This window comes from Phascolarctos cinereus, unplaced genomic scaffold (genome assembly GCF_003287225.1).
Source record: "Phascolarctos cinereus isolate Bilbo 61053 unplaced genomic scaffold, phaCin_HiC Scaffold_1;HRSCAF=81, whole genome shotgun sequence".
Classification (NCBI taxonomy): Eukaryota; Metazoa; Chordata; class Mammalia; order Diprotodontia; family Phascolarctidae; genus Phascolarctos; species Phascolarctos cinereus.
Window position 1 is genome coordinate 165,082,771 of NW_027555514.1, and position 20,965 is coordinate 165,103,735.

A 20,965-nucleotide genomic window follows, 5' to 3' on the forward strand; every position below is an offset into this window, starting at 1 on the left:
TCCATGACTTTGGTCATGACATTCTATTTAGCCACAAGGCCGTCTCCCTTACTCTTTTCCTATTTAAATAACATCTCATCTTTCAAAGTTAAGTACAAGTCCCACTTCTGCCAGGAAACCTTCCCTGGGCCACCAAACTGCCCACAGTGATCCCTCCCTCTTGTGATCTCAACTAATGCTTATACCTTCTACCTCACTCATTTTGCACTTAGACTATGCCATCTTGTGATTGATTGCTTTATATTATCTGGTGCTGATATGTAACTCATCACAGATGTATGTCTTTTTCTTCACGAATAAAGAATATTATGTAGAGAATAGGTGCTTGGTGAAAAATAGAGTATATGGCAATGACAGAAACAGTTATTGTCCTTGTTTCTACCTGTCTGGAATGCTATCCTCTGCAAGAGAGTTAATGATGTTACCAGGACCAACACTTGTCCCAACAGATTCAAAGTTCCTTAAGGACAGGTTACATTTCTTCAACATTTAAAATCCCTCTCAGGCCTTTAAACATAATAGGCACTTAGAAATATCATATAAATTTAACTGAATTTTGAGTGGAATAGACCAATATCAATGACTCATAGCCAGAAGTTAATAGTCTTCAATCATCTTCACTTGCCCAGAGACACTTTTACTTGTGTAGTAGTACTATCTCATGCCTTACCTGCCATATGACATCCAATTATCAGGGCTAGGGAAACCATTGCTACAATAGGCAGCTACTTTTGTCAAAAAATACCTGCAAATATTCTGATGATTAGAATGTAATACACCTAGATAAATGTATAGTACACTTAATATATCTGTAGTCTTTTTTTTTAAGTTCTCTGTTATGAGTTTAAACTTTTGAAATTTTCCCCCTAACATTCGTCCTGTTTTATTGCCTTTGGTGCTAGTAAGTCAAAATTCTTTGATGCTATTTACATTGGTGCACAGTAACAGTAGAGTAGTGTCAGCTAAATTAAATAATAAAGCTGTTGAAGTCATCCCTATGCATTGAGAAGGGTGTGCCTGCAAACACAAAAACACAAATACTCAATCTCTCATTCTCTCTCTCTCTCTCTCTCACACACACACACACACACACACATACACACACAAATGCACTCACACACAAAAAACAACAACAAAAACTTTGTTTAAAACCTCTGCTTCCATTTTAGTGAAAGGTTCACAGTTCCTGGTATTGCTCTTCATTTCCAATTTCCTTATAATGTGGCTTCCTTATTAAAAACACAACAAAATGAAACAAAAAACCAAACACGTACACACAAAAAAAGGTGCAATTTCTCTAATCAGCCCAGAAGATAGTTGTGTTTCATGGGTGAATGAAATGACCTTTCCTTCTGCCTTCTATTTCAGCTCATCAAATTCATGGGGTTGATAGGCCCTATGTAAAGGCAAGAAATAATAATTTAAAGTCGAAAACAGCTTTTCATTTCAAAGAGATACATTTCACCACCTACCTTTTTTTGTATTGTATATTATGTCCCAAAGTACAAATGCTTCATTAGAAAGGGTCTTGTCATGTAGTAGCCAACACATAATACCAACCTGTAACCAATGGGAAGATTGAACCACGCCAGAATACCCAAGAGTGATTTCTGCTCTGCACAGTCAGGCTAGAGATTGTGCCTATAATAATAATGGCACAAGACAGAGGAAAGCTGTTTTTAAAGAACTACCTGGAGGGGTTACTTCCAAGGGGAATTGTCATTCTCACATCAAAATCTCAAGCCTGTATCTCCACATACCACAAAAACACAGGGCAGAGAAGCAAGAGAGACAATGGAGGCAAACTTCATGCAACTCACAGTGGTTATACTAAAATCTAAAACATAGGAAGAGGATTATAAGCAATCATTCTCATATGATTGTGATGTTACCCAATATTGCCTCTGAACATGTTTCCCTATCAACTTTCCAAGGCATGCATAATGCAGACTGGATTCTAGGAAGGACCTGTCAACCAGCAAGACTGCATATACCACTTAAAATACAAACCCTTTGCTTATCTGTTTTTTTCTATTTCTGGATTTTTTTTTTTTGCAATCATATGGGATGATACCTTGGTGAATATGCATCAAAATTAAAGAACATGTATCTAAGCAACAAGAGAGAAAAAAATCCTTCATTTGAACTAGACAACACTACTTCCAAACTAACCTCCTAAATGCTTTTAAAAGTACTTGTATCCTCTAACTGAATAAAAAGTAAATAAGCCAAACAGGAAACTGAAAACAAAAAGACAGAAAAATGCAAGGGTCTATTTCCTAGGCATCTGTAGCACTTTGTAAAAATAGTAAAATTCTTTCAATATATGTCTAGGAAGGTACTTCCATGGAAAAAAAAATGACCTCTAATATGGTAACAATGAACAAATTGTAGAGATTTGAAGTATGGTGATTTAGTTTATCTTAGGAATTTCATTAGAAAAGTTGAAGTTGCTTGACAAAGTAAACTATGTGTTATGGTATTAGCAATTCATAAGACATTTTAAAAGTAGGGTAGCTCAAAAGTTCTTTCCTGTTCTTAAATTCTCTAAGTCTACATTTCTATGTAAATGGGACATAACTTCTTCTTGTAGGCCACATAGTGAATTTGACCATATGATAGATCAAAGCAAAGTGTGCATATGTTGTAATGGGCTTTGATCTAAACTATGAAGTTTCTGTATTCTTGGGCTATTTGTAGGGAAAGGATGGACAGTATGAATTTGGGGAACGTATGACGTAGCACTTTCTTTTAAAGTGCAGTGTTAATATTTTCAAATGCATACAATCACTTAATTCAGTTCATTAGATACCTAACAAGCGTCTATTTTTGCAAGACATTGTAACTGAAGATTAAAGTTAAAAATTATACAGTCCCTATACTCCATGTACTTCTGTTATAGATAGGGAAAGACTGGTAGATGACTCTTTAAATTTGCCTTGAAAGAAGAAAATGATTCTGACAGGCAGAGAAGTGGAGAAACTATATTACAAAAATTGGGGCCACCTTATATATACATATACATTCATATATATATACATATACATTCATATATATATACACACACACATATATCTGCACACACACATATATATATACATATATATACATATATATATACATATATAATATATACACATTCATATACATATAATATACACACAAACATTCATATATATACATATATACACACATATATATATACACATACATATATATACACACACACATATACATATATATACATATATAATATACACACATTCATATACATATAATATACACACATTCATATATATACATATATAACACACACACATATATATATATACATATATACATATATAATATACACACATTCATATACATATAATATACACACAAACATTCATATATATACATATATATACACACACACACATATATGCATATATATACATATATAATATACACACATTCATATACATATAATATACACACAAACATTCATATATATATACATATATACACACACACACATATATATACACATACATATATATACACACACACACATATATACATATATAATATACACACATTCATATACATATAATATACACACAAACATTCATATATATATACATATATACACACACACACACACACATATATATATACACACACACATAGAGGTGAGAGAAATGGCATTGAATTTCTTAAATAGCTAATATATCAACCCCTCTGGAGGACCTTCCCTACCCTCCACACACACATATACACAACACATATACGTACACCTCAACTCACTCATTTGTAGGATTGGTTCTCAGAAGGGTTATTGCCACAGGTTCAATATTCTTTGCAAATAAGTATTCTTAAAATTGTAGCTCATGATTCTCCACCATTATATGTGCCTTTGATAGTCAAACAATTGATAGAATTACTTCAAAGCACAAGCATTTACTGAGATTGTGAAGATGGAATATTAACAACAAATATTCCCTTCATCAACCTGGGTTGCAGTATAGTCTTCCACATATACACATAGAATTGACTCAAACAGTAAACATACACAAGTAGTACACTAGTATAAAAGCAAACGGGGGCAGCCAGATGGCACAGTAGAGAGAAGGCTGGTTCTGCAGTCAGGAAGGCTCATCTTCCTGAGTTCAAATCAGGCCTCAGACACGTACTACCTGTGTGACCCTGGGCAAGTCACTTAACCCTGCTTGCCTCAGTTTCCACATCTATAAAATAAGCTGGAGAAGGAAACGACAAATCGCTGTAGTATACTTGCCAAGAAAACCCCAACTGAAGTCACAAAAAGTCAGATATGACTGAAAAAACAACTGAACAACTGAAATAAAAGCACACATGTGGGAATGCTAATGACCAGGAAACTCATAGTTCCAGCAGTGCTGAGTCCTGATGCACTGTCTCTTCTAATTGTGCTTTCATAATGTTTCCCCCCACCCTACTCCACTTTGGTGCTCTCTGATGGGTAGGTCACTTAACTGGGCTGATTGAGATCGTTCCTTTCTATAACTCAACTCAGCTCTGCAGCAAGAATCCTGGAGTACACTCTCTGTCCAGCGTAGTTTATCTCCTGCTAAGCAAGTTTCTCGTTTGTATGATACCATTTCTCTTGTGGGGTGAAAGAGAAAGGAAAAAGATATCCTTTTTTCCTCTGTTGCACTTTAGAAGAAACATCAGGAAAAAGGAGAGGAGAAATTCTTTTTTTCAATAGCTGAATTCTTGTTCATAGCTAGCTTTCTTATCAAATGACAATGATGCCTCTTTTTAGGCCTTGCTTGTGCTTTTTTCAGCCCAGTAGCCTGTCTAGGAGCCCTTATCATTCAATCAAATTGAACCAGGAACTACTTCACACTTCACATTTCCTTTACAGTATCTCATCAGTGTCTAAAAAAGGTGAGCCTTTACAATTTGAGACTGAGCCACTCCCATTTTTACACCCTTTATAATCTGTGAATACCTCACTCAGTATGTGAGTTACTCAAGGTTTCACACTCTTTAGAAGCTGTGAATGCAACCACTCAAAGTCTGAAAGGGGCAAAATTTTGACATCTTATTGTCTCTGTCAGCTACCCTTACCTATTATAATTTCATCACCTAAGTTGGAAAGAATCAATTGACCAGATATTCACTAATCAGCCCTACCCCCCACTGCTCAAGTCTGCTAGTCCAGTTTGGTTGGAATATAGTGTTACTGACAGGCATAGATGGAATGCTGAGCTTGGAATGAAAAAAGCCTGGATTTATATTGAGTAACTAACATTTACTAGCTGTGTAACTACAGGAAAGTAATTTATAAAGATAGCTGTTTTAAGCAGCTCCCTAAGAATTACCTATTAGATATAGGCAGTCCTCAATCACATGGATATTTTCTACGAATATGGGCATATAACTTCCACCCAAATAAGTGACTACAAGGTAATTTGTACAGGGAAAGAACGTTAACAACTAGCTATGCTGAAGGAGAAGGGATCAGGAAAGACAATGCAATTGAGCCATGCATAAAGGTATTTATTCCAAAATGAAGTAATGTTAATAGAGTGTATCCTAGTATACTCATGCAAATGGACAGAGACAAAAGACAGAATGTTGAATGGAGTTTGTGTAGCATTGTTGAGGTAGTAGGGGGTCACTGAAGGTTTTGAGCAAAGGAATGCCATAATCAGATAGACTTTAGTAAGATTATTTGGGAATCTGTGGAGAATGAATTCCAAAGGTGAGAGTCTAGATGTATGGATATCCACTGGTGGACTATTAAAGTCATCCACCAGAAAATGAAGCATGATGGGAATTAAGATGGCAGTTTATGAGTGTAAAAAAGGGGAAAAAAAGATAACAGAGAGGGCATAGTGTGGCCTCAACAAATATATATTTTATAAGGGGAAGTTGAGAGAATCAGAAGAGATAAGGATTAACATGAATTCATTAAGGTTGGTAAGTGGAAGAATGGCAGCACAATAAAAAAAAAGCAAGAGTTATTTCATTCTTTATATTCAAGCATCTCCAGTATCTAGCACTTAGTAGGTGCCTAGACAATGTTTGTTGCTTGATTAACTTCTTGTTAAGATAAAGATGTGAAAAGTAGCAAAACAGCCCTTTTCTTCCATAGACACCCAGCCAAAGTTCTAATAAAGATCCAGAACAAACAGAAACAGAGATATTTCTCTATCTAGTCCAAGACCGTACAAAAATCTGTCCAGAAACCTGTAGACATTGGGAGTGAGCTCTTCCTAAGAAGGTGAAAAGCTGCTCCAAATCAAGCCACAAGAATTCACACTCCAGGGGAGTACTATAGGCATTCTATGCACACATAGAGGGAAGGGGGCAGTCTGAATTGTGTCATCAGTATGAGCCGGGACAAATCAAAGGAGGTGGAAGCTAAAGGAAATACCAGCAGGAGCTCTTCTGATTGAAGCCTGGAGTCAGTGAAATCTCCATCCTGGCATGTTAAATAGAAGCCTGATCAGAACCAGGCCCTGGAAGTCAATGCAAGGGCAATACAGTCAAACTGTATATTCCTTAGAGTAATAAAAAACACAGTAGAAGACAGGGGAACCTCAGTGATTATTTTCATATACCAAAAGTACTCCTAGGAGCTGTGAGACCAGCGTAATCTCTGAAGCCTACCAGGGCTGCAGCAAGGGATGGAAGCAACTCCTTCTTGGAACTGGTACAAGAAGAAGGAAATACAGACAAAGGCCAGAAGTTTCAATGGACTCTAAGAGAATTCAATGGAAGCCTAAGATTTAAGAAAAGAGTATGGCCTACTATCAGCCACTCGTTCTTAAATCTGTGTGGCAGTGCATACAGACAACAAAAGAGACAGAAAGAAATAGGGTTTTCTACCCCTTTCAAGAGGACAGGAGGGGTTATAATTTGGCCCTGGCACAAAGTCTCAATTTTATAACTAAAGCCAAAAATATAAATAAACAAATGCAGATACCAGGTGAAATTTAAAAAAAAAGAAGAAGAAAATCTATGGGTTTAGAGAAGGCCAAAAAGAAAACTTCAAGTACAAGAGTAACTTCACAGGTCTAAGTAGAGCAGCAGTGAAAAAAAATGGTCAGGACAAAAGACCTGTAGGAGTTCTAGCAGAAATGAAGTGAGAAATAAGAAAAAAAAAATGAAAATAAAAAAATGAAGTCTGAATTATAAGAGGTTAGGAAGGGAAAAAATAGAAGGAAAATATATCATTTATAAGAAAAAGTTTGAAAACCTTACCCATGTTGTGTAGATATGGTTTGATCAATGGAACTGACGTTAAAGAAAAGACATTGCTAATTGCTTTCTATCTACCTTGTACCTGAAACCTATATATGTGTTCCCTGTTAGAATTTCAGCTCCTTAAGAGGAGAAGCTTTCTTTTTTTCTTATCCCCATGACTTAGTATTATACTTCACACATAACACATCTCTAAAAATATATTTTCTTATTCATTCATATATTCATTTATCCATCCTATTGCATAAGGCATTTGGACTGAGAGATTAAGCAATAAAGCAGTGATAAAAATGCACTGAGAATAAAACTTTGCTTCTGGTAAGGTAGGTTTTATGCATTCATTGTTCATTCATTCATTTATTTATTTTGTGTGGGGGGGAGGAGTCCACCACTAAGAGCTTCTAGAATGATGAGATTAGGAAGAATTCTTTGGTCCACCAGCCTTTATTAAACTCTTTTTATGTGCTAAGCCCTGTGCTAAGTGTTAGGAACATTGCTGTTGTTTGTTGTTCAAAGAGAACCAATGACATCAGGAGGGTGATAATCTTGGCTTGCAAGTAAATTGGATTTAAGTGAGGCAGGGCTGTGCAGTCATCAGCCTCCCTCTCCCAGAGTAATCAGAGTCTGGGATGCAATGTAAGACCCTGGCCTATTTAAGCTAAGGTATTTCCCAAGCCTTAATTTATTTATCATTGGTAGGAGCATAAATGCGAGAAGAAAGAATGACAGTCCCTGTCCTAATGTTTGAAAGGTGAACAGGGAAGACAAAGGTACCTTTTGAGTGGGGTAAAGGAAGCTCAGAGTGCTGGCAGCCTTCACAGAAATGATACAGCTGGCTTAGGATTTCTCTTTAAATGGAGATTTTTGGAGAGAGAGACAGCCAGAGAGGGAGACAGAGAGAGACAGAGAGAGAGAGAGAGAGAGAGAGAGAGAGAGAGAGAGAGACATACAGAAAGAAAGAAAGACAGAATGGTACTTCCAATATGTGAAATCCATGGACGGAATGAGCTTTCAGGATAAAACTGGGTTATAGTAGAGGAAGTCTAAAGTGCAGACTGGATAGAAATGAGATGAGCCCAAAGATCTCTACATGCTTAGTCTAAGGGAAGAAAATGAATAGTGAGTAATTTGGGATAAGACAGTGGAAAACATTGCCAAAATGGAAGTCAAGGCCATCCTGGAGAAAAGCAAGGTGAGAGGAGGAGATGAAATTGCAAATGAAGGAGAGGAAGCAGCTACTCACATATGCAAAAAGCCTTCCCACACTAATCTCTTCTGATACTACTTTTGTCTATGTCCCTGCTTCACAAATGTTAAGCTAGTTGTTGTGAGAAGCTACTTGCCAAGAGCTTTATTCTGCATTCAATCTCTAGTCTCTGTTTCTATGTCCCTATATCTATGCTATGAGGAGGCGATGAGTTCCACATTCAGAGTTCATGAGTCTTCATCTAAAGACTTACCCTCAGGAAATGTGAGATGAACATCAGTTGGAAATTCTTTCTTACACACTTTTACCAGTTTGTAGGAGGGATGATTTTGGAGAACCAAACAAAATAGCTTTGTCTTCTCTAGATCTCCTATGTTCAGAGAATATGTCAATGAGAATGTTGCTCCTTTTCATCTATTGATCATCACTCAAATAACCTACAACATGTGTCCCCTCCACAGTTCCTGAATTTCTTCCCCTCATTATATTTTCTTATTATTTATTATAAGTTATCACCAACCTCATCTTCATCTCTTTACTTTTCCTATTTCTTTTGAATCAGTTATCCCTTTCCGGTAATATTCTAGAAATGTGTCTTAATCTGCCTAAATCATACTGATAACTATGAGATTAAATGTCCTTCCTTATATTATGATCCCCAGTTCACTATTCTTGTTATTAATATTTGTTTTGTGTATAGATTTGATTCGTATATAGACATGTGAGGCCATGAATTTTATTGTTGGCTCCTTGTTAGATTTTCTTTTCTGTGATTTTTTTTTTGTCATCTCTGTTGCTATACTTTCTGCTTTGTAGCTCTTCCCACTTGCTTGTAGATGTAGGTAATTATCTTCCTCCCCTTTCACTTTGAGTTCAAAGCTTCTGTGATATATTTGGAAGACCCAAGGCAAATATTTTTACTAGGTATTTTAGGTCCATCCCGTGACTTACCAGTAGTAGTTTTTCTCATATTTTGAACAATGATCTGGGAATTTAAGTCAAATTCTTAGCCATTATTTTATTAATCAGCTGTCCATGTTTCAACTGCTCATTTCTCCTAAGAAACTGTGTGTTTGATTGGTGTTAGAGACAAACAATGCCACCTTTGCTCCAAAGGTCTTCAGTTTCTATCAAAGATGTATAATCCTTAGCAATTCTTTCTACAATCCTTATAATAGTATCATTCTGTGGCCCTACGAATCACTGGAAGCAGGTATTAATCATCAGATTTGACAAGGTTTGGGAGGTTCTCTGTCACTTTCTGGGTATATTCCCTCAAAAGACAATAGACCTGAATTGTAAATGTTACTCACAAATCTGCATTTGTGAAAAGCTGTTCATTATTATGCATTTCAAATTCTTGCAAGGTCTGAGACTCACCAAATTAGCATGGGCTGACTTTCTAAATGGGGAAAAGGAGGCTTCTGAAATGATTCTTTCAATAGTCGGGAAAAGATATTGAAAAGCAATTAAATCTGTGATTGAGGAGATATGTGCTGGGGATCAGATTCAGGAAGGATAAAAAAAAACTGAATAATGCCCAGAGAACATTTAATACTGTATTAAGACAGCCATACTCCTAGACTACAGATCTTGCCAGACTAAATTATCCCAGATACATCAACAAAATAGCAACTTCTTTGTTTAATGGAAAACAAGAAATATGCATATTTATGTATATACACACACATGTGTGTATACATATGCATATATATATATATAACATATAGATATGCATATATATGTCTGCATTTTATAGAGAGATCTTTTGTTTTTCTGTTTTGTTTTAAAATTTTTTTTCACATTCCAATAATATTGGTTTCTCTCAGCGAGGATGAGAGCATGCATTAGGTAAAAAAGAGACATTGTTGAGGAGAAATAGTGAAACGTTAAAATTAAATCTTTCCAGGTTGAACCTATTAGTTGTTCTTTGTAGTGATACAGTCTTTTTTTAATCCTACATGTAGTCTCAAGAAGATGGATGACTTTTGCTAGCACAGAAGTAGCTTTGAACATGTATAAAAATATGGATATCAGCTCTGATAGGGCAACTACCTCTTTATGTCTCATTCACTTCATCTACAAAATACAAATGAAAACATTTGTCAATGTACCAAGTGTTAAAAATTTTTGCATCTCCAGTGCATGTCAGTGCTGGGGAAAGTTTCATGAAGAGTCCTGGGCAATTTACATAAACATGTGTCACAGACCAGAGTGAAATTATGGTGAACTGTGTACATTTCCCTTTGCATCTGCTCACATAATTCTTTCCAGGTTTTTCTGAGAGCATCCTGTTCATCACTTCTATATTTCCTTCTAAACTATCCCCTCCCCCACATCATTTATTCTATTCTTTCTCTCCTTTCACCTTGTCCCTCCTAAAAAAATGTTTTGCTTCTGACCACCCCCTCACACAATCTGTCCTCCCTTCTATAACCCCTCCCCTTTTCTTATCTCTTTTCCCCTTCTACTTTACTATAGGGTAAGATAGACTTCTTCACCCAGTTGAGTATGTATGTGATTTCCTCTCTGAAGCAATTCTGATGAGGGTAAAGTTCACGCACTCCCCCTTTTTTCCCTCCACTAGGGGGGAGAAAAAGATGGTTCTGTAGTTCTTTTAAGGCAATAGTATGCGATCTTGATTCACTTTTTATATCACTCCCAAACTAGACTAAGGAGGCCTGAGTATTCCCTTAGATTGTGAACTCCTTTCTAGTGAGAGCCACATGTTCACAATATTAAGTAAAATTCTGTACTATTTGGCACAGTGATGTGTACTTAATGGATTCTCAATAAATATTGCCTTATGATTATATGGCAGTGTATAGCTGAAAAATTAAAGAGTATGTGAAGTCATTGACACAAAAGAGGAAGTGGAGGAGAATTTATTTTTAATATCACAGAGGTAAAAGAATGTAACCTGGTACCTTGACATTGTGAAATTTAAGCTCTGTGATGATTCTACAGGCAATGAAGTTTTCCACAAAGGAAGACAGAGTCAAATTTGTGATATTACTATTATACATAAGACTGAGACAACTCTTTCCAAGACACAGAGAAGAAATCATCTTTCTCTAAGAAAGCTTTGGGTCTAGAAGCCAGGAAATGGACTAAAAAATCTGTGTGTCATAACATTCCTTTTTTAACTTCCTGTCTTTTTGCCTCTGCCCTTTCTTTCAGATCTCCTCGAGGAAGTCACAGTGATATCAGAGTGATGCAAACAGGAAAAGCAATCACAGCTTGAATATCTGAATCCAGAGTGGAAATAGTGACTAAAATGAATTTTGGGTCTAAAGAAAATTTTGAGTTGCTAAAACTTCCAAGTATTGTGGAACCTGAAGTGGTCTTAGGAAAATGTTTTTCTTCCTTTTTTAGTTCATGGTACTTATATGGAGAGTAGAAGTCTCTCTCTGCCTTCTTCACTTGATCCTTTTACAGATCTTAAATGGGGAATAAACATCATCTTCTACCAATTACTTTCCATGGTTTCCAATTCAAGTATGCATGGATTGTACCCGCTTCCCACCTGAACAGAAGATCTAGGGTGGGTGGAGGGAGTGGAGAAAGATGTGACAAAGTGAGTTTTTATATTTTCTTTGCATTTAATTGCCTTTTATTAAATCATATGTGATTACAACATGCTTGGGATTTTAAATCTATGAAAGAAAAATGGAAATGACTTGATGAAAGTGGAATCCAATATGAGATGGGGCCTCAGGGCAGATATAGGCAGTTTTCACATTTTAATATTTTTAGCTTTTTACCACTTCTTCCCCTTTACACTGGGATTTGTCCAGCAAGTGAGGGGCTAATCATCACTGCTTTACCATCATTGTTTTAACATTGCATTAGAATGTAAATTCCTTGAAGGCAAGAACTGTTTTAATCTTTCCTTTTTTTCCTCAGCTCTTACCATAGTGCCCAAAATATAGAAAGTGATTAATAAATACTTGTGGGTTGATTGCTCCTCCACTAAGGGCTTGTTGGGATAAAGGGTGGCGGAACAGTTTAGGTATTTGGAGGGTGAGTGATATTTGGTAGTGAGCAGGGATATTGAAGCCACCATATGTGCCAAGGATAATCCCTTGGCACACATGGCACAGAGCAAACTACAGTGTCAGCTGGTAGATCATGTAGAATATCACCTGCTGGAGAAATTAGCTATTGCGTTTAGCTAATTAAACCCATTTGCTGGATAATTAACATAGTGATATTCTATCTTTCTGTAAGGTTAAGGAAGGCATCCCTGGAGTCATATAGGATCCAGATGGGGAACCAGTAACACACATGCAACACACACATGCATAAAGAGACCATACATTTGCATTTCCTGTAGACAAAACATTGAACGAATCTTAATATTTTAGCAATGAGAAATACTGTATCCTAACCAAAAGAAAAGCAGGTGGGGCCTTATTAATTGGCGTTTTCAAAGCTTGATTTAGAATAACATTAAAGTATAGATTTTGCTTGTATAAGCTGACAAGAAGTACCTGCACTTGCATGTAGGAAAAATACTCAGAATTATTCACAAGAAGGAAAGATAAATTTATAAAATTTAGGAATTCTGTACGAAGTAAATACGAACTCATTAAATAAAATTATCCATGATTTTCTTGCCTTGCCTACATTCTAAAATATGTTATCACTTTATTTGTGACCTATGAATAATTCACCACATCTTTTTTTGTTCATTTTGTCCTTCTAATTCTGCCGAATGAGAGGTCGCATAGGCATATATGTACTCAAATGGAACAGTAATTTCATTGATTTGGAGATTTTTATCAAGCAATGAAGATTTCAATGCATCCATGCTTAGTCATTTTCTACAACTCTTATCGAGAGACTCCAGTAAGTTCAACAGGTCAACCCAGTATACTAGATGTTTTCCCCTCTTTCTCTTACCAGAGCTACAGTAGAACATTTTAGCTATCCACCTGTTATCCCTTGCACTTGCCACTTGGAAAGGCACACATGACACCACAAACTTTAAAGTGTTTAAACTACTATAGACGAAAACATAACTATTGTTCAAAAATGAGATTCTAAGAAATGGACAAGGAAGAACAGATGATTTTCATTAGAACTTCAAACAGTTGGGACAACATATACAGATAATGAAACTGGAAAGATTATAGCTACTCTTCTATAATTGACTCTACTCATTTCCCTCCTTAGGGCTTACATCCTATTTGCATTAAGCAAATTTGGGTGTCTTTTTTTCTTTTTCTTTCAAATATAATTGTGTGTGTATGTGTGTTGCCATCCAGATTAGGTCAATGAAGGAAGAAGAAACCACGACTTCAAATTAGCCTGACCACTAAGATTTTGTGAGAACTAATCTTGATTAGTAACTCTGATGAAGATTACTTAGTTGACTTTGAGTAACTCATTTCAATGTTATGAGAATTAATCTATATGCATCTGCATTGATCATTCTGAAACAGTAAAAATTTGAAAGCCTCTGACCATTATGGTAATAAACACTGAAGACAGACAAATATTTGCATGGCCCTAACCCACATTTTATTAATTGAGTTCTGAAACTGAGGATGCCTTTAAACCAAGATAAAGGGTAGCTAGAATGTTTTTTTCTATTCTCTAGACCAACAATCCTTATCATTGGTTGGCATAGCCTAGAGCAGGGATAGAGTGTAAGGGCAGGGAGGAAAAAAAAACACTAAAAAGTAGGGCAGGAAATGATTTGAATAATAAAGGAAGAAGTAGCAAGTAGAAGGGGCACCTAGGGAGAAAAATGAAATTCAAGAAGTAGAAAAAGGTTCTGTAAGGAAATTTCTTCAGAATAGGGCCAAGTGGATTCACATGTTTGTACCTACATTAATATAACATGGTAAACCTTTGTATTGTTATAACATTAAGAAGCATTGTTGTGTGTGAGGGGCGTTGGAGCACTTTGTCCTCTTCCAGTCCCCTAATCAGCTTATTTATTCTGGAAGCCTTCATTCAGTAAAGACCAGGGTCAGTTGGGCAATCTTGATCTTTTATGAGAAGTGTTAGCCTCCTCTTTGTCATACTCTTCAATTCATTAAATTCCTACCCCAGCACCTCGAGAAATTTTCATAAGGATTACTTTTTTTGCTTTCATAAGGCTTATTTTTTGGGTGACCTGAAAGGGGAATGGAGAAAGGTACTCCATGTCCATTAGGAATCAGATTTAGGACAAAAATTTATTTCCTACACACAAAAGAAATAGTAAACAGAAAATATTCATAAGCACACATTGATAGAAAGACTTAAAACAGAATTCAGTAGTTATTGTCCTTCATGCATGAAGAGGACCAAAATGGCATCATTATATTAGGGTCAGGGTATAGTGTTTGATTGTGGCTTATGTAAACTTGGAAGGCTCCATCACAGATTAGCACAAATAGTCCATATGAACATTTGGAGTGGAGCTATCTCTAAATTTGTGCCTCTCACATTTCTTTTGAACTATTGCAGTTCTACTTTGCTCAAAGAACACAGCATTTTCTTTAATGTAGGCACACTATGCTAGATAGTCTTGCAGTAATGTTTCCCATGTCTTACAATCAAATCCAAAGTTCCTCAGAGAGACCTCAAGGATATTTTGGTATCACTGCTTCTGACCTCCATGTGAGCACTTGCTGGCATGAGTTTTCTGTAAAAAAGGTTTTTTTAGGCAAACATATTTTTAGCATTTGAGCAATGCGCACAGCCTATCAGAGTTGTACTCTCTGCAGTAGAGTTTGAATGCTTTGCAGTTCAGCTTGAGAAAGGTCCAGTACCTTATCTTGCTAGGCAATCTTCAGAATCATCCTAAGACAACTCAAACAGAAGTGAGTTTCCTGCTATGGCCCTGGAGTACTGTCCAAATTTCACAGGCATACAACAATGAGGTCAGCACAAAGGCTCCGTAGACCTTCAGTTTGATAGGCAGCCTGAGAAGTCCACTTTCCCACACTTTCTTTTGGAGTCTCCCAAACACTGGCAATGTGGACATCAACCTGATCATCTAAGTTTACATCCCTGGAAAGTATGCTGCCAAGGTAAGTGAACTTATCCACAGCATCAAAAATTTCTCCATTTACTATAACAAATGGTTTGATATGTGGACAGTGCGGTGCCTGCCTCTTTTTTCTTGGTTTTTCTTCATCATCAGGCTAAAGTTGGCATAAATGTCAGATAGTAAATGAACATTCTCAGCCTCAGAGGCTTCACTGAGTGCACAATTTTCTACAAACAAAAAATCACACTCCCACTCTCCTTCCCCTTAGGTTGGCTTGTATCCTTTTTAAGTTAAATAACTAGTTGTGGTGTGTTGGTGGTTGACCTTGATGCTGTTTTCATTGTCACTGAAAGCATCTGACAACATTGCTGAAAGAATCATGCTTAAAAGCACTGGAGCAAGCACATATCCCTGTTTCATTCCATTGCTGATTGAGAAAGTGCAAGAGCATCTTCCATTACTCAGAACCTGTGCAAGCATGCCACCATGAAACTGGTCTACAGTACTGATGAACTTCTCCAGGCAACCAAATTTTGCCATAATCTTCCACAAAGCCCTTATAACAGACAGTAGCAAAGGCATTGGTCAGATCTACAAACATTCTGTACAGAACTCTGTTTTGTTCCTGGCGTTTATCCTGGAGTTGTCAGTCATATATGGTCATATCAGTCACTCCTCCTTGGCCCTTTTTGAAGCCACACTGTCTCTCTGGTAGGTGAGCATATTCCAGCTGAAGGATCAACCTATTAAGGAGGACTCTGTCAAGAATCTTCCCAGCAATGACTAAAAGAGAGGAGCCCCCCACTGTGATTGTCACAAAACAACTTATTATATTTTTCTTTATAAAGAGGACAATGGAAGCATCCTTGAACTTCTAGGGGATAACCTCCTCCTGCCATATAATCCAGAAGATTTCACTGAGATTTTGTATGAGCATGGACCCCCTACCTTGTAAATCTGAGCTGGAATAGAATCAGCACTAGTTGCTTCAGCACATGAGAGTTGCCTAATGACATTCAAGACCTCTTCTTCAGTTTAAAGTTTGGCTAAAGAGTAATTGACTTGAACCTGAGGTATAAAGTGAGTGACTTCAGTGTTGACTGATGATGTCTGTTGAGAACACTGTGAAAATGTTCAGTTTATCTCTCTAGAATTGTGTCCTTATCACTAATCAATGTGGCTCCATCAGTACTGAGTAACTGAGATGCACCATAGGTCTCTGACCCATAAAGAGTCTTCAGGGCATCAGAAAAGTGCTATGGATAATCCTGTAAAAATGAATTTCATCTGCCTTCTTGTTGATCCAAGAATCCTACATCTCTCTAAGCTACACTTTTACTTTATTTTAAAACATTTGGCAGTATTTTATTTTCTCTCAATTACATGTAAAAACAATATTTAGCATTTAAAAAAAAAGTTTTGAGTACCAAATTCTATTCCTCCTTCCTTTCCCTCCCCACTTTCTGAGTCAGGAAGTAATCTTTTTTGTTTGTTTGTTTGTTTGGCTAGGCAATGGTGTTAAGTGACTTTCCCAAGGTCACACAGCTAGTAAGTGTTAAGTGTCTCAGGCTGGATTTGAACTCAGGTCCTTCTGACTCCAGGGCTGGTGCTCTATCCACTGTGCCACCTAGTTGCCCCAACAGTAAGTAATCTGATGTAGGTTATACATATGCAGTCATCTAAAACATTTCCATATTAGTCATTTTTGCCCTTTACTTTTTAAACACTGCTTTCTAAGAGATGGATGAACTATCCTGTTAGTAAACCTTGTGAAGTTCTCATTTTTGGTTTATCAGCTTCTGAATTTCCCCATCATTTTCTTCAAACCAATCTTGCTGTTTGTGATTATTTTGATTCAGATGAGCAAATGCAGTGCTGTACACCAAATTTCTGAAAACTGCTCAATCCCTTTTGGCCCTACTGTTGCCAACCATAGTTGGCTCAACTTTCCCTCCAAGTTAGCAACAAACTGTTCAGGCTCAGAGAAGCTCTCTAATCTGTTGACATTAAGTCTTCTGGGAGTCATCTTTCCTTGGGGCCACCATTTTCACTGAATGTGTTTAGCTTGGAGACTATAAATGTATGATTAGTCTAGCACTCTGGACCACACATTACTTTTACGACTCTCATATCCTGTCTTTCTCTTCCCCTCACAATGACATAGTCTATTAAATACCAACGTTTGCTGTAAGGGTGCATCCATGAAATTTTATTGTGTTTAGGTAATGAGAAGTTCATGAGACACACACCTCTTTAGTAGTAAGTGACTGCTGCTTTTGCTGTTTTCAATTCCTTTCTTCCCAAGTACTCACTGCCATGTTTGATAGTTTATACCTACTCTGGCATTAAAATCACCCAAAATAACAAGCTTGTCCTCTTCTGGAACATTGATGATGAGGGACTCCAGGTCTTCATAAAATTTTTCTTTGACCACATCAGGGTTTGTTATGATGGGAGCATTTGCCCTGATGATGGTGTTATGGTACATTCCTGCAAGTAGTAATTGCATTTTTCTGAGTCTGTTGTTCACTCCTTTTGGTATGCACGCAAGCTTGTTAACTAGATTAGTTTTAATTGTAAAACTTACACAGCTTCATAGCATTCCCCATCACTGTAGCCACTCCAGAAAAATTGTATCCAGCTCCAATTTCAGTAAGCTGGCCTTTATTTGTTAGGCTTGTTTCACTGAGGGCTGTTATTTGAATGTGACACCTTTTGAGTTCTCTTAAAATCAGAGCTATTCATCTTTCTGGTCTACTGGATTTTGTGTTGTCCATTAAGTATATGCACATTCCATGTGCCAATGGTGAATGGAATCATCTTCATGAAAGTTTTTGTATTTTTTTGTGTGTGTTTGGACTGTAGGGCAGCATCCTTGCCTGCAATGATAAGGAGGCCAAGGTTAGGTTAGGTGAATCAAACAATTTTGAGGGCAACTTTTCTGGTCTCTTCCTCATTCTAGGAAGCAAGCAGTATAGTCCTTAAAAAAAGACTGCTCAGACACTCAGGTGCTGAAGAATTCCACTGCTTCTTTAGTCTAGAAGAAGATGATCCTATGGCCTGTGTTGCCTCAATTCAGGGTTGTGACTATAGCTCCCAGTGTATCTACACCTGCTGCTTCTATCACTTGCCCATTCCACAGGCTTCGAGGTAAATAATAATGATAAAATGGTATGGGTGATATCTTTTGACTTGTACACAAATTAGATTTAAGTGAGACAGCGTTGCCCAAAGCTATCAGCCTTATTCTGTTTTCCAGAGTCCAGTTGCAAGACAAAAGTCAAGAAGACTGATTCTAGAGAATGACCTTGGTGCCTTCAGTGTCTAAATACTCCACAGCAAGTATTTCTAACACCTTCACGGATGATTGGAACAAATTGTTCACATTCACACATTGCACTGCGGAAGTCTTCACGTGATTGGAATAGGCAGCCCCTAACTAACCAATGGGCTTGAGACACATCACTTACCCTCAACCTGGTTGAACCTGTCTGCTGTGATGGTTTACCAAGGTGTGCCTATTGTACATGCTATAGTTTCTTAGAGCTGCAGCTGGGAGTTAGGTGACAAGTAGATACCAAAGGTGGAAAGCAGCTCTGAAAAAGACTTTGTAGCCTTCATACCAAAGGTACTATTCTTCCCTGAACAATCATATAGTCCACAGGATTTCGTAACAAAACTTATAACTACTATTATGCTCTCTTGGTTGGTTGATACTTAAACCCCATCAAAATGCAAAATACGGCTTCTAAATAGGCATTGTTACATTTCAGCTTAGTTCTGCACTATTCCTCTCAAAGTCCATAGTTTCTGGCAAGCTATGCAAAGGCTTGGTATCTCCTCTTGTTTGTAGCCATTGTTTTTTGGTACAGAGCACCATCTGCTACCAATCAGTTTTACCTGGTGAATCTAGGCCCATATAAACTCAAAATATCTTCTTCAAGCCTTAGCATATCTATCTCAAAATAAATGTTCCTCATTTACTCAGGAAAAAAAAAAAGATAATGCCCAAAGTAGAATAGGAAATAAGGAGCCCAGGATACAGCTCACCTAGTTGAGTCACTTTGTTCTGGCTGTTATGTGGTTATAGTTACTATGATGCTGGGTTTAATGAAGGAAACCAATCCCATTCCTACCCCTCCAGAAAGTGGAATGTTGGATGCTGCTCATACTCATGTGAAGAGAGCAGAGAGAACCAGGGTGGAATTGCTCCCTCTTTAGACATCCACTGAGTTACTGGCTCTTCTTGTTTGGTGTTGCCAAAGTTCAATAGTTCATTTCTGAGTCACACATATGGCTGGCTGGAGGTAGCCAAGTATTTTGTCGTCCGCAATGCACTCAATCTCAGAAAATCTAGAATTTATCTTATTTTATTTTATTCTCTTCCCCCACTTCCTTACAAAAAATGAAAGTTTTTTTTCAAGCCAATTATTTCTCAGTTGAATCAAGTTAAACCAGTCTTTAATCCGCATGAATAAAAATCATCAGCCTGGAGGAGATGAGAGAAACTAAGCATCCAGAGAGGTCACAAGGAGGCTGGTAGAAATAAAGACAAAGGGTTACTATCCTGAGAGCTTTTAGATACAGGGTCCTCGGAGAAAAATAGAACAAGTAACTTTCCAATTAAGATATTACTAGCTAACATTCATATAAAAGTTTATATCTTACAGATAATTTTATATTTATTTCATTTAACCATCATAATATCTTTGCTGTAAGGTAGACAGAGCATGAGATATTTTTATCTTGCAGGAAACTGAGAGCCAGAGAAGTGAAGCAAGTTGCCTGAGGTCACACAGATAGAAAATAATTGCACTGGAATTTAATCCTGATTTTTCTGATTCTAAATTTAGTCTACTGTGGCTGCCTCCAGGAAAAGCTACCAGGAGGTTGGTTGTTTAGGGTTCAATAGTCAGCACAGTCCGACACCTTGCATGGGTTCATTTTTTTTCTTTTCTCCAGAATGTGTTGCACTCTCACAGAAGGATGAATGTATAATTCAACAAAGCGATATTGGTCTTCATTATCTGTCTCACCTTAAGCCTAGATTCTGAGAAAGGCAAATAGTATTCTTAAATACTTGGGCTGAACATAAGAATATTTGGATTCTAGTTTCTGTACTGTCACTAAATTGGCTGTTTGAACTTAGGAGAATCACTTAAAATCTCTATGCTTTAGGTCTCTGTTTCTTCATGGAGGGTTGCACTAACTCCTCCATAAGATTCCTTCCCATGCTAACATTATTTGACTCTTAATTTTCATATATTATATAATGAGAGAACAAAAATCTCTGGTAGAAAATATATTTTGCATTTTTTTTCTTTTGTAACCTTCCAGGAAATACACACACAAACACACATACACACATATGTGTGTTTGTGTGTGTATTTTTTTTATAAACCCATGATGCCTTAGAGAATAGCCCTAACTTGTGTTAGTAAAACTATACCATGTTAGGCACAATTTATTTTAAAATCAATCAACTAAGGGGGCAGCTAGGTGGCTCAGTGAATAGAGCACTGGCTGTGGATTCA